The sequence below is a fragment of the Camellia sinensis genome, chromosome 6 (genome assembly GCF_055761805.1).
Source record: "Camellia sinensis isolate YWXY chromosome 6, ASM5576180v1, whole genome shotgun sequence".
Classification (NCBI taxonomy): Eukaryota; Viridiplantae; Streptophyta; class Magnoliopsida; order Ericales; family Theaceae; genus Camellia; species Camellia sinensis.
Window position 1 is genome coordinate 183845792 of NC_138966.1, and position 14914 is coordinate 183860705.

Consider the following 14914-nt stretch of genomic DNA (forward strand, 5'->3'; position numbering starts at 1 on the left):
GTCTGTTGTATCAGTTGGGTCTGTCCTACCGTTTACTATGTCTGCTGTCTCTATTTCATTTGTCCTTTATGTTCCTTAGTTATCTGTTAGTTTATTATCTATCAGTCAGCTTGATGCCTTTGATTTTGATGTTATCTTTTCTTCTTCTATCTGTTCTGTGCAGGATTGGATGTCTAAGCAGCAAATTGGGACCGGCCATAAAGTTGGAGACTACTATGTGGTGGAGAGCTTGCATCTGCCTATGACAACCTCTCTGACTACCCTTTCCTATTTTCAGTTAGATTCTCTATCTAGTCTGCTGGAAATTTGTGTTATAATAAGATAGTGGCATGTATATAATATGATAGTGGTGTTGGTGGTAGATAGTGGCATGTATAGAATATGATAGTGGTGTTGGTGGTAGATAGTGGCATGTATAGAATATGATAGTGGTGTTGGTAGTAGATAGTGGCATGCATATAATATGATAGTGATAGATAGTGGTAATATATAATATGTAAGTGGCATATAATGGGTTATAATGATGTTTGTAATATCTCCTATATAAGGAGTGTCATTTGGTCTTGTAAAATAAGAAGTTTTGAATATAACATAAATATATTCCTTCTTCCTCATATTTTCGGAGTTCTTCTTCCTCATATTTTCTAAGTTGGTATCAGAGCAACAAAAAACACAGCAGCCCTAAAACCGTCATAGCCATGTCGGAAGTCACGTCCGAAACCACTTCAACCCCTGCCGCTGCCATTCCGGTGAAAACGTCCAACTCTCACTCTGTCCAAATCACCACCATCCGCCTAAATGGTGATAATTTTCTCCGCTGGTCACAATCTGTCCGGATGTATATCCGTGGGCAAGGAAAGATCGGTTACATCACTGGTGACAAGAAGGCTCCTGCTGTTAATGATCCGCTGTTCGACAGTTGGGACGCTGAAAACTCCATGGTTATGACATGGTTGGTCAATTCCATGGAGGAGGATATAAGCTCTAATTACATGTGCTATCCTACTGCACAAGAATTGTGGGATAATGTTTGTCAGATGTATTCTGACCTAGGAAATCAATCTCAAGTTTTCGAATTAACTTTGAAGTTGGGAGAGATTCGTCAAGGAGATGATTCCGTCACCAAATATTTCAATTCGTTGAAAAGGTTGTGGCAGGATCTTGACATCTTCAACACATACGAATGGAAATCAGTTGACGACTGCAACCACCACAAGAAAACTGTGGAAGACAGCCGTATTTACAAGTTTCTTGCCGGCCTCAACATTGAGTTCGATGAAGTGCGAGGAAGAATTATTGGCAGACCTCCTCTCCCATCCATTGGCGAAGTATTTGCCGAAGTCAGAAGGGAAGAGAGCCGAAGGAGCGTCATGCTTAAGAAAAAAGGTACTGGTGAATCAATTGAAATTTCTGCTTTAATTAGCGATGCTGCGGCCAACAAGGCTGCAAATTACCAGCGCAGGTTTGATGATAAGCCACGGGTCTGGTGTGATTTTTGCAACAAGCCTCGCCATACACGCGAAACGTGTTGGAAGATCCATGGCAAACCTGTCAACTGGAAAAGCAGCAAACAAGGAGAGAAGAATCGTGGCTTTCCTACCGCTAATGAAGCCGATTCAGGTCCCTTCAACAAAGAGCAGATTGATCAACTCTTAAAGCTGATAAAATCCAACTCCTCATCCGGTACTCCTAGTGTTTTGTTGGCACAAACAGGTAGAAATCCTAAAGCCTTCTCTTGCCTAAACTTCTCTCCGTAGATCATAGATTCCGGTGCCTCCGATCACATGACTAGTTTTTCCCATTTATTTAGTACCTATTTCCCTTGTTCTGGTCATGACAAAATCAGAATAGCCGATGGTAGTTTTTCACCTATTGCAGGAAAAGGATTTATTAAACTAACTGAGAAAATTAATCTCAATGCTGTTCTTCACGTCCCCAACTTAGCCTGTAACCTTTTGTCTGTCAGTAAACTATCTAAGGATTCTAATTGTCGTGTTACATTTTTTGAATCCCATTGTGAATTTCAGGACCAGAACTCGGGGATGATGATTGGGCGTGCTAGGATGCTTGAAGGTCTTTACTACTTTGATGAAGTACCTGTTAGTAATAAAAAAGCTCAGAGCTTTAATAGTACTAGTTCAATCTCTGTTCGAGAAAAAATAATGCTATGGCACTATAGGCTAGGACATCCTAGTTTTCTTTATCTGAAACATTTATTTCCAGAATTATTTAAAGGGATTGATTGTTCTTCTTTTCATTGTGAAAGTTGCATTTTTGCAAAATTTCATCGCTCTACTTATTTGCCAAAACCTTACCAGGCTTCCAAACCTTTTTATTTAATTCATAGTGATGTTTGGGGCCCTTCTAAAATCACTACTCTTTTTGGTAAAAGATGGTTTGTTACATTTATTGATGACCATACCCGCTTATGTTGGATTTATTTGATGAATAAAAAATCTGACGTGAAAAATTTATTCACAAATTTTTACAATATGATTGAAAACCAATTTCAAACCAAAATTGGTATTTTACATTCTGATAATGGAACAGAATATTTCAATGAGCAGTTGGGTGAGTTTTTGGAAAAAAAAGGGATTTTTCATCAATCTACATGTCGGGATACCCCTCAACAAAATGGCATTGCAGAACGAAAAAATAAACATCTACTTGAAGTAGCACGTGCTATAATGTTTTACATGCATGTTCCTAAATATTTATGGGGTGAAGCAATTTTAACAGCCTCTTATTTGATAAACAGGATGCCTACAAAGGTGTTAACATACAAAACACCTTTCGATTGTCTCAAAACTTTTTTTCCTGACACGAGGTTGTTTTCTGATTTACCCGCCAAAGTTTTTGGATGTACTGCCTATGTTCATGTTCCCAGCCAATTTCGTTCAAAACTTGACCCCCGTGCTATAAAATGTGTTTTTTTGGGTTATTCCTCAAACAAAAAGGGGTATAAGTGTTTCGATCCTCAAACCAAGAAATTTCATGTGAGTATGGATGTGTCATTTGTTGAAACAAAATCCTATTTCCCCAACACTTCTCTTCAGGGGGAGACAAGTGGAGTAGAAGACCGTTTTTGGGATATTTCTATCTCGCTCCCCAATGTCATTTATCCTACACAAAAACCACATCTGTCTGATAATGATCACTCAGGAGAACCAAGTTCTATGGTGCCTAGTCAAGAAGATTCTTGTTTAGGGGGAGAAGTACTACAAAATGATCTAAATCCTGAGCTTCAGGTTTATACTAGGAAGCGATTTCATCTGAGGAATAATGACCCGAATGTCCATCCTAATGACCCGAATGTCCACCCGAGTTCTGGCATCGAAATTTTAGGTAATCCTATTCCTTCTATTTCTGACCTTGATGTTCCTATAGCAATTAGGAAAGGTGTCCGAAATTGCATTAAACATCCTATTGCAAATTACCTCTCCTATCAAAGACTGTCTAAAAACCATAGAGCTTTCACATCTAGGATTTCACACTTGTTTGTTCCAAGGAATATACAGGAAGCATTGGATGATCCGAATTGGAAATTAGCAGTCATTGAGGAGATGAATGCTTTAAGGAAAAGTGGTACTTGGGAGATAGTTGATCTACCCAAAGACAAGAAAATAGTTGGGTGTAAATCGGTGTTTACGATAAAATGTAACGCAGATGGAAGCGTTGAGAGATACAAGGCGAGACTGGTGGCTAAAGGCTTCACTCAAACTTATGGGATCGACTATCAGGAGACGTTTGCTCCTGTTGCTAAAATAAATTCCATCAGAGTACTGTTATCTCTTGCAGTAAATTCAGATTGGCCTCTACATCAACTTGACATTAAAAATGCATTTCTCAATGGTGATCTTGAAGAGGAGGTGTTCATGAGCCTACCGCCGGGATTTGAGCAGAGACTTGGAAGCGACAGAGTATGCAGATTGAACAAGTCATTATACGGACTCAAACAATCACCAAGAGCGTGGTTTGAACGCTTTGGGAAGGCAGTTATCAGTTGTGGCTTCTCGCAGAGTCAAGCAGATCACACAATATTTTATAAACATTCAAAAAACAGTAAAATTGCAATTTTGATTGTTTATGTTGATGACATCATTTTAACTGGTAATGATGAAGCAGAGTTAGCAGCCCTTAAAGAGAAACTCGCAAAAGAATTTCACATTAAGGATCTGGGAGCCCTCAAGTATTTCCTCGGAATGGAATTTGCAAGATCCAAGGAAGGTATATTCGTTAATCAGAGAAAATATGTTCTTGATCTCCTTGGAGAAACAGGTATGCTTGGTTGTAAGATGGTGGAGACTCCGATCGAGCCTAACTTGAAGTTACAAGCTGCTAAGGCTGAAGAAGTCAAAGAGAGGGAACAATATCAGCGACTTGTCGGGAAATTGATTTACTTGTCTCATACGCGGCCTGATATTGCCTTTGCAGTCAGCATGGTAAGTCAGTTCATGCACTCACCAGGGGCAGAGCACTTTGAGGCCGTTTATAAGATCTTAAGATATTTGAAAGGAACTCCAGGGAGAGGCTTACTGTTCAAGAAACATGGACATCTTCAAGTTGAAGTATACACAGATGCAGACTGGGCATGAAGTGTTACAGACAGGAGATCAACATCCGGATACTGCTCCTTTGTAGGTGGGAACCTAGTTACATGGCGGAGTAAAAAACAGACTGTGGTAGCTAGAAGTAGTGCAGAAGCAGAGTTCAGAGCTGTTGCCCATGGAATCTGTGAAGTAATGTGGATTAAAAGAATTCTTGAAGAATTAAAGCTTTCTCACCCGACACCTATGAAGGTCTATTGTGACAACAAAGCAGCTATATCTATAGCTCATAATCCAGTTCTACATGATCGCACAAAACATATAGAAGTGGATAAACATTTCATCAAGGAGAAAATCAATGCTGGCATAATCTGTATGACCTACCTTCCAACAGGTGAACAATTAGCTGATGTGCTAACAAAGGGACTACACAAGAAGCAATTTGATAAGCTGACTAGCAAGCTGGCTATGGAAGATATCTTCAAACCAGCTTGAGGGGGAGTGCTGGAAATTTGTGTTATAATAAGATAGTGGCATGTATATAATATGATAGTGGTGTTGGTGGTAAATAGTGGCATGTATAGAATATGATAGTGGTGTTGGTGGTAGATAGTGGCATGTATAGAATATGATAGTGGTGTTGGTGGTAGATAGTGGCATGCATATAATATGATAGTGATAGATAGTGGTAATATATAATATGTAAGTGGCATATAATGGATTATAATGATGTTTGTAATATCTCCTATATAAGGAGTGTCATTTGGTCTTGTAAAATAAGAAGTTTTGAATATAACATAAATATATTCCTTCTTCCTCATATTTTCGGAGTTCTTCTTCCTCATATTTTCTAAGTTAGTCCTTTCTACTTGTGACATTCTAGATTAGGACATTTGTCTGCTGATCGCTTACAGTCTTTAGTTCATTCTGGTATATTGGGTAAAGTTTCTCCTAGTGAACTTACTGAATGTCGAAAGTGTAAACTTGCTAAAATGACAGCCTTACCTTTTCATAAAAATACTTCTATATCTAATGCACCATTGTCTTTAGTTCATACTGATGTTTGGGGCCCTTCTTCTGTTCTCACCAAAAGGGGTTCTGCATACTATGTGTCATTTGTTGATAACTATACCCATTACACTTAGGTTTATCTTATGACTCATAAGTCTGACTTCTACCAGAAGTACCGTACTTTCTAGTCTATGGTCACTACACAGTTTGGGTCTACTATTAAATTGTTACGGTTTGACTTGGGCGGGGAATACTTTAAAACTGAATTTTGTGAATATTTGGCCAAATTGGGTAGCATTCACCAAACTTCTTGTTCTTGTACTGATACACCTGCCCAAAATGGTCAAGCTGAGCGTAAACACCATTATGTCCTTGAGACAGCTATGTCTCTCTTTCCCTCTGCCTCCGTTTCGGCTCCGTTTTAGGGTGAGGCAGTTCTTATTGCTATTTGTTAGAATTTCCCATCTTTACCTTCACCTACTCCACTACACACTCCACTTCACCTACCTCCACTTCACCACACACTCCACTTCACCTAACCCACTATCACCTCCACTACACCTACTACCACATTTTCTTCTATATATAGATTGTATAGGAATTGTAATTTATCAATCTTGTAATTACATCAATCAATCAATATCAATAATACATATATTTTTACATGGTATCAGAGCAGGTTTAGAACCTAGTATTTTTCGCTTCCCCGGCGGGCGGCAACCTCACCTTAGCCGCCCGCCGGACCTCAACCTAGTCCGCTAAAATTCTCTACACATACCGTCACTCTTCTTCACCAATGTCTGCAAACAATCAGATCTCTCTGAGACATTTCATCGAACACCATGTCTGCAACAATGATGGGCAAAACACACACACACACCATGCAGGGGGGACACCCTTCATTACCAAACAGAAGGCCATCTCTTCTCCAACCAATTTTTTTCTCTCTCTAGACTTCACCACCAGCCCCCCGTATGATCTGATTGTTTCTGCACAGCTGCCTTATCCAAGAAACTAAAATCTTTGGTGTGATCAATCTTGCGGCTTCCTTTGATAGCAGATTCTGTATCAGCAATCTCATACAAAAGAGTCTTATCTGCTGGAACTCTAACCCTATATTTCTTCACAGAAGCTACTAGCACCTGACAGATTCTTGTCAGAGGGCTACCTCCGGGCTTCTGGTTCCGATACAGGCGAGTACCAGAAAAGAAACTTGCTACTGCCATTGTCATGGCCACAGCTGGGATTCCACGAGGCTTACGGTGGTTCTTGATTTAGATGAGACTCTAGTGTGTGCTTATGAAACATCTAATAGACTGTATCGGCCTTCTACCATTAGCACGGAATATCGTGAGCATGTGAAGGATCTGTCTTGCCTCTCACAGGATCTCTGCCGAACAGTTATTGTTAATAACAACCCATTCAGTTTCTTATTGCCACCAGTGACTGGAATTCCATGCATCCCCTTTTCTGCAAGACAACCACATGATGATCAGCTTCTGGAGGTCCTTCTTCCACTCCTCAGACACCTCTCTCAAATCCGGGAAACACATTTTCTCTCTCACTTTACTTTTTCCACCACCCACCAAACATCATCATCGCCATGACTGGGTCTGCCCCCTGTGCTTCTTTTTCTTTTATTCTTTAACAACAACACTTAGTTGGTGAGCCCCTTTCACACATGTTTTCCACTAAACCACATACCCATCACATTTTTTTAATATTTCTACTTTTTCGTTTTTGTTGTTTTTTTATTTTTTTATTCATCACCCCACCTGGGCATGTCTCATCCGGGTGCTTATTTTTCTTATCTCTATTTTTTTTTCATTCTCTTTGTTCCCACCATGTTTCATCCCACTAGAGTATATAAAATATATTTCTATTTTAAAAACAATTTAACATATATATATATTGTTTTATCTATTTTTATTTTATTTTATTTTATTTTTATTATTCCACAAAAAAAAAAAAAAAAAAAAAAAAAACAAACAAACAAACAAACAAAAACAAATCCACAATCCATTCACCACCTCGGTTTTCAACCCGATCACAATTTTACACTAGGATCAACCCCGATCCCCATTTTACAGCAAAAAAAAAAAAAAAAAAAAAAAAAAAAAAAAACACACAAAACATCCACCTACACAGTGGGTTTTTTTTTTTTTTTTTCCCTTCTCTACTCTACTGCAGGTCTCTTCTTCTTACTTTTATCTTGGGTGTCCCGTGCCAGTCCGGTCTCCGTGTTTCCTTGTCCACCGAGCACGTTCACTCCCCCATACTCCTCCACTGCAGCATATGGCGGACCTCCAAAACGGAACATCACGGTGGCCTTCCGCTTCAGTTCCTTATTTTCCGCCTTTAGCACACTTATCTCTGCTCGCGCATCCTTATACATGCGTTGGAGCAGAGCCAGCTGGGAGTTTAAATGCTGCACCTCATTTGTCCTACTCTGCAGCCGGTTCGACAAATTTGTGACCGCCGTCATGCTTTCCACACATGCCTTCAGAGTATACTGATTTGCTTCCACATCCGACTGCACTGCCATTCTTTGCTCCACAGACCGCATCGGAAAGTTCAGCGGAGTAAACTCCGGGGCACTCGGTTGAGGTTCCAGTGCTACCGCTCCAGTTCTCTCTCTTGTTGACTCGTTGAGGTCGGGAAAGAGGGTGAGCAGACTCCGGGAAGACGAGGCCATTTTCTGGGCAACAAAGTGTTACAGACTATTTTCTGGGCAACAGAATATTACAGACTATCTCTCTCCGCAAACGGAACTATCTTTCTCAGCAACACGAAGGATTTTTCAGAGGTTTCTCTCAGTTTTTTCTCTGCCTCAGCCTCTGCCTTCGTCTTGGTTAAATAGCCGAGGCTGCCACGCGCATCGCGCGCCTCTTGACGCCCGACAAACTGGCACGCCTTTTCATGGCACATCTTTTGATAAAGTGGACACACCTTTTGATGGCACGTCTTTTGATGGCACGCTTTTTGATGGCCCGCCTCTTTATGAATTGGGCACACCTTTTGAGGGTGCAACTTTTTTAAGGGTCCGACAAGACTCTGTAAACTGTCCCGACATTGATTCCGGTTAGCTCCTTTATGGGTCCGACAAGACTCTGTAAACTGTCCCGACATTGATTCCGGTTAGCTCCTTTACGGGTCCGACAAGACTCTGTAAACTGTCCCGACATAGATTCCGGTTAGTTTCTACAAGGGTCCGACAAGACTCTGTAAACTGTCCCGACATCGATTCCGGTTAGTTTCTACAAGGGTCCAGCAAGACTCCGTAAACTGTCCCAACAACTGTCACCACATTGTCTGCTATAACGGTCCGACATGACCCCGTAAACTGTCCTACTACATCGGTCCGACATGACCCCGTAAACTGTCTTCTACAACGGTCCGACATGACCCCGTAAACTGTCTTCTACAACGGTCCGACATGACCCCATAAACTGTCTTCTACATGGTTATGACACCCCCATACAGTGTCCTCTACACCGTTATGACACCACCTTTCAGTGTCTTCACTAACGGTCTGACACGACCATTCAGTGTCTCCTATCCTTTTTTATTTTTATGTATTTTCTTGTTTTGTTACTCTCTCCAAACTCAAGTTGGTTAGTTTCTCTCCTCCTTGAGTTTGCGGGGGGCTGTTAGAATTTCCCATCTTTACCTTCACCTACTCCACTACACACTCCACTTCACCTACCTCCACTTCACCACACACTCCACTTCACCTAACCCACTATCACCTCCACTACACCTACTACCACATTTTCTTCTATATATAGATTGTATAGGAATTGTAATTTATCAATCTTGTAATTACATCAATCAATCAATATCAATAATACATATATTTTTACACTATTTTTCTTCTTAACTGTATGCCTACCCCCTTTCTTTCTGGTTGGTCTCCTTATGAGGCTCTGTTTTCTCAACTTCCTAATTACTCCCTCCTTCATGTGTTTGGGTTTGCTTGTTTTGTCCTTTTGCCCCGTAAAGATATGACAAAACTTAGTGCCCGGTCTGTCCTATGTGTCTCTTTGGGTTATAATCTCACTCAGAAAGGTTATCGCTGTTATGACCCTATTTCCCATCGCCTTTATGTCTCCCGCCATGTTGCCTTTCTCGAACGTCTACCTTACTTTCAGTTTCCTCCTCTGACCACTCCAATTTTCAAAGAGGATTTGGTTCATATTGATCCGTTTCCTTCAGAAGTCCCGTCTGATGAATACATCTCCACAATTCCTTCTGAGCTTGTTCTATTTTCTCCTTCTGCTTCACCTCTAGTTGCTTCTCCTTCAGTTTCTTCTCGTCCTCCGTTGTTAGTTTATTCTCATCGCAAGGCTCCTCCTCCACCAGTTGTCTCTGCCTCTGCTTCTGATGACTCTGATTCTGCTGCACACCGATATCCTACTCGAGCACGTCATCCTCCAAGCAGGTTGGGTTGGTCTAATATATGTTTTTCTGCTTCCTATCGTACTTTTTTGTCTGCTATTCACTCTTTTTCAGAACCTCAGTCTTACAAGGAAGCCTGTCAGGATCCTTATTGGGTTCAAGATATGGAGGATAAGCTGTCTGCTTTACATAAAACTAGCACTTGGGAATTGGTTTATTTGCCTACTGGTAATAATTTGGTTGGTTGCAAATGGATCTACAAAATCAAGACTCATTTTGATGGTTCTCTTAAGGGCTACAAAGCTCGTCTAGTTGCCAAAGGTTTCTCACAAGAGTATGGTATTAATTATGAGGAGATCTTTGTTTCTGTTGCCAAGATGACTACTATCCGTACTTTGATCTTTGTTGCTACTGTTCGTTTTTGGCCTCTTTATCAGATGGATGTTAAGAATGCTTTTCTTAATGGCCATTTCATAGAGGAGGTTTACATGCGTCCTCCACCTGGCCTTCACCATTCCTCTAGACAGGTTTGTCACCTTTGGCGTATTCTGTATGATCTGAAACAGTCTCCTCATGCTTGATATGATCGCTTTCAGACTGCTGTTACTGCGCTTGAGTTTTATCCTTGTGCTCAGGACTCTGCTTTATTTCTTCCTCACACCTCTGCTGGATTTGTTGCCTTATTACTGTATGTGGATGATATGATCATCACTAGCTCTCACTCTTCTGCCATCTTTGAGGTAAAGCAGTATCTTTTCCGCACCTTTGAAATGAAGGATCTGGGCCCCTTGCAATATTTTCTTGGTATTGAGGTAACTTCTTCTCCCAAGGGTTACTTTCTATCTCAAGCTAAGTATACCAATGAGGTTATTCATCGTGCCAATCTTACTGACACTAAGATTTCTGATACCCTTATTGAGCTTAATGTGAAACTCACCACTACTGATGGTGTTCTTCTAGATGATCCTACTTTGTATCGAGAGCTCGTGAGTTGCTTAGTCTATCTGACGGTTACTCGCCCTGATCTTGACAATGTTGTTCATGTAGTTAGTCAGTTCATTTATGCTACTCATTCTACCCATTGGGCTGCTTTGATTCGGATTCTTCGTTATCTCCGAGGTACTATCTTTCAGGGTTTATTGTTGTCTTTTACTTCCTCTTTGGATTTGGTGGCTCGTGCTGATTCTAATTGGGCTAGTGATGTCACTGATCGCAAGTCCACTTCTGGCTGTTGCATGTTTCTTGGTGATTCCTTGATTTCTTAAAAGAGCAAGAAACAGACTGTTGTTGCGTGTTCCACTGCCGACGCTGAGTACCGTGTTATGACTCATGCCACTACTAAGATTGTTTGGCTTCGTTGTCTCTTGACTGATTTGGGTGTTCCTCAGTCTTCTCCGACCTCCCTTTACTGTGACAACTATAGTACTATTCAGATTGCACATAACACTGTCTTTCATGAGCGGACGAAGCACATTGAGATTGATTGTCATTTTGTCCGTCAGCATTTGCAGTCTAGCTCCATCTCACTTCCTTTCGTCTTTTCGGCCTTGCAACTTGCTGATTTCTTTACACAGACTCACACCATTGCTCGCTTTCAATTTCTTCTTGGCAAATTTTCCGTGTTTTCTGCTAAAACACCTTGAGTTTGAACGGGGGTGTGAGAATGTTATGTTATGTATGGAATTATTAGATTGATTGTATTTCTTATTTCAGATTCAATTGATTGTATTTTCTATTTCAGATTAGGGTTAGGATTGCTATATATATTGGCTGTAATCTTTATATTAGCTACAATTCAATATACAGAAAAGACATTCAGAAAACTTACAATCCCATCACATCACACGTCCATCAATTCCCCCTATCCACTCCAAACTTGGAAGCAATCACCTTCCGCCAAAGCCGATCCCGTTCCTAAGCAAAACGCCAAAGCCACTTTCCTAACAAGGCCCTATTAAAAGTCACCAAACTTCGCATCCCTAAGCCACCGTCCTCCTTAGAACAGCAAATACGATCCCATCCAACCAAATGATAACGAAATTCCTCCCCTCCACTCCCCCACAAGAAATCCCTCTGAAGTTTCTCCAGCCGCCGCGCCACCGAAACCGGACTCACATGCAACGACATAAAGTAGGTCGGAATGCTGCTCAACACACTCTTAATCAAAGTCAACACCTCTAACCCTTTGATAAATATTGTCTCTTCCAACCTGCTAAACGACGTTGCACCCGCTCCATTACGCCATCCCACGTCCTTGTAGCCTTAAATGTAGCTCCCAAAGACAAACCCAAGTAAGTCATCGGCAAAGCCGACACTTTGCAACCTAAAATTGCTGTCAACACTGGAACTCTTACAACCTCACCTACTGGAATCAATTCATACTTAAATTCACTCGTAAACCCAAGACTGCCTAAAAACACTCAATACACAGCGCAAATAACCTAATTGCTCCGCTGACGCATCACAAAAGACCAAAGCATCATTTGCGTACAATAAATGTGACACACCAACCACACTCCTTGCCACGGAGCCCACCGAAAATCCTTCTAACAAACCTTCTTTGCCCGCAACAACAGTCTACTAAAAGCCTCCATCACCAAAATGAACAACAACGGTGACATAGGATCTCCTTGCCTAAGACCACGGAAAGTGGGAAAGAAACCTGCCGGCGTACCATTAACCAACACAGATATCCGCACCGTCAAGATATAAAATTGCATTCACCGACACCACTTGTCCACGAAGCCCATCCGCTCCATGACATAGAAAAGAAACTCTCAATTCACATCATCATAGGCCTTCTCAATATCCAACTTGCAAATCACACCAAGATGCCATTGTCGAATCCGAGAATCAACACATTCATTGGTTACCAAAACTGCATCCAAAATCTGCCGACCCCCTACAAATGCATTCTGAGATTCAGACACCATGGCCGACAAAACACCATGAAGTCTGCTAGCCAGGACTTTTGCTAACAACTTATATACACTCCCTAGCAGACTAATCGGTTAGAAAATCGGGGATATCCTCTACCCTCCCTTTCTTCGGAATCAATGCCAAAAAGGTTGCGTTAAGACTTTTCTTAAACTGCCTAGAGTTGAAAAAAGCCTTGAACACTACCATCACATCTTGCTTAATTACACTCCAGTATTGTTGAAAGACAGGCATGGTGAAACCATCTGGTCCTAGAGCCTTATCCCTACTCATAGCCTTCAACGCCCCCAAAACCTCATCTTCTGAAAAAGACCTCTCTAAAGCCTCCTTATCCCCTTCACTAATGGCATCAAAGTAAACCCCGTCCAACCCAGGCCGCTACTCACTTTCCTGTGTCCTGAACAAATTCTGATAAAAACCCACTATACCTTCCTTGATCTCCTTATCTGTGCTCAGATCTCTACCCTCTATCCGCATTCTAGCAATCTGGTTCACCCGTCGATGGCCATTTGCCATACAATGAAAGAATTTCGTGTTCCGATCTCCCTCCATCAACTATAAGCATCTGGATTTTTGTTGAAGCACACCTCCTCCATGTGAGCCACTCGAACATTATCTTGCCTCGCCATCTCCCTCCTAGCAATATCTACCTATAATAAACCGCCAGTCATTCCCTGATCATCTAAAGATTGCAAAATCCCCACCACTGCTACCTTCTAAATCTCCAGCTAACCAAACGTCTCCGTGTTCCACCGCTTTAAGTCTTCCTTAAGCAATTTTAACTTTTGAGCCAACATACAACTAAGCGTGCCACTAACCGCATAATTCTTCCACCACTCCATGACCCCATCCACAAAGCCTTCCGACTGTAACCACATGCTCTCAAACCGAAATGGCGTAGGCCCACCACGACGCCCCCCATTATCTAACAGAAGAGGCCAATGATCTAACACTGGACAAGAAAGACGAAGCTGAACCATCTCCGAAAAGTGTTCCTCCCAATTACCCATAACCAAGAATCTGTCAATCCGAGACATCTGTTGCCCATTCGACTAAGAAAAGTTCCTTACTTGAAGAGGCAGGTCAATCAACTGACAGTCGTCAACAAAATAACAGAAGGCTTGCATTGAGCCCCGTCCCCCGACTACTCCCCATCTTCTTTGTTGGCTATCTCACCAAATTAAAGTCTCCCCTTACACACCACAGCTTCGACCAGCGGAACGCAATAGTCTCCAGCTCTAAAAGAAAGGCATCCCTCTCTACATTCCGTACCGACCCATACACTCCAGTAAACACCTACCGAAAACTGTCCTCCACACACCTAAATAAACAAGACACAAAAAAATCCCCTATCTCCTCCTCTTTTCTCACCACCACCCTCTTGTCCTAGCAAATAAGAACCCCCCTGCTGTGCCCATTGTAGGCAAGCAAGTCCATTCCACAAATCGACCACCCCAGATTTCTCGTACCACCTCCCCCTCCATTCTTTCCATTTTTGTTTCCTGTAAGCACACCACATCTGCTCTGGCGTTCTGCACCATTGATTTGACTGCCATCTGCTTGTCCCTATCATTTAACCCTCGCACATTCAAAGACAAAAATTTTAATTTCATTTCAACAAAAGAGGGTCCCTCATGTCTTCCGTAACTCACGGCCTGCTGTCTTTCCTCCCTAATCATAATTAATGGAGCACTGCAAATTTTTAAGTTCCCAAATCCCTTTCCGACTCACCCCTTACGACATGTTTACCTCCTTTCCAAGACCATCTGGCCTTCAAGAAGCCTATACTGCTGAAAACAGTCGCATCGCTTCAGCCCTGTGTCCTTTGAAAGATAACCCTAACATATGGCTGAACTCGCTTATCCGACCATTCCGAAACAACTTCAACTGATGGGATCTCCTCCCCACCAAAATCCCCTTCTCGTTGTGCAGAATCCGAGACTGTGTTTGAGCAATCTTGCCATAGGACCTCATCGCCTCCCACTACCAAAGGTTGAACCACCAAGGACAACTCTTTCTCA

The 14914-nt window shown here is 41.7% G+C and overlaps 1 protein-coding gene across 3 annotated transcripts in view; it reads right to left on the reverse strand.

Moving 5' to 3' along the window:
- The window catches only part of LOC114287907 (ion channel POLLUX-like protein, putative (DUF1012)), a 51846-nt gene that overhangs the window by 7838 nt on the left and 29094 nt on the right, over positions 1-14914 (reverse strand). The window lies entirely within an intron of this gene.